Below are 1,082 nucleotides of genomic sequence, written 5' to 3' on the forward strand. Positions count from 1 at the left end.
CGGGCTGGAATAGGAAGCCCCGTGAGGCCCTGGAGTTTCTCTGGTGGCGAAGAGACCCCGGAGGTTGTCTGGCGGTGCCGTGGTGAAGGGTGGTCCCGCCTCTTTCCGCTGTGCCCGGGTGCGCCTTCCTGAGGTGGCTCCTGCCCGGCTCTGAGGTGGGTTGGTTCAGGTAGGGGGAAAAAAGGGCCTGAAAAACCTCGCCAAGCTCTAAAGAGCTGGGGGGAAGAAGCTCCTTCCAGTAGCTGTGAACTGTTAGGTAAAAACCTGCTGTGTAACTACGAGGCATAAAACAGCAAGAAAAATAATGCAAATACAATCTTTCTGTATTACAACCTGTGAGAGGTGTTTTACATGCCAGTGTCATGAGAGAACTCTTGCCATCAAAGAGTTTGTAACAGAGTAGCAAAATGCCATGGGAGAAATAACATCGGTTGCACCAAAAGCAAAACCGATGTCCTGTCAACTTGCATCTCATGTCTGTGTTCTCAACTGACCTCATGGCAGAGTTATTAAGAAGTTTTATGTCTTTTAGGAGACAAGTCTGTTCACAAAAGAAATGTAGGTATACCTGGAGTTGAAAGATGCTGTCGTGGTTTAACCTGGCAGGCAGCTAAAGACCACACAGCCATTTGCTCACTCCCCTGCAGTGGGATGGGGGAGAGAATTGAAAAAAAAAAGGTAAAACTCATGAGTTGAGATAAAGACAATTTAATAGGACAGAAAAGAAAGGGAAAATAATAATGACAAAAGAATATACAAAACAAGTGATGCACAATGCAATTGCTCACCACCCGCTGACCGATGCCCAGCCAGTTCCTGAGCAGCAGACCCCCGGCCAGCTTTTCCCTAGTTTATATACTGAGCATGACGTCACATGGTATGGAATGTCCCTTTGGCCAGTTGGGGTCAGCTGTCCTGGCTGTGCCCCCTCCCAGCTTCTTGTACATCTCCAGCCTTCTCAGTTGGCAGAGCATGAGAAGCTGAAAAGTCCTTGACTTAGTGTAAGCACTGCTTAGCAACAACTAAAACATCGGTGTGTTATCACATTATTCTCATCCTAAATCCAAAACACAGCACTGTAC

Source organism: Pygoscelis adeliae, unplaced genomic scaffold (genome assembly GCF_000699105.1).
Source record: "Pygoscelis adeliae isolate BGI_AS28 unplaced genomic scaffold, ASM69910v1 Scaffold21, whole genome shotgun sequence".
In the NCBI taxonomy this organism is placed as follows: Eukaryota; Metazoa; Chordata; class Aves; order Sphenisciformes; family Spheniscidae; genus Pygoscelis; species Pygoscelis adeliae.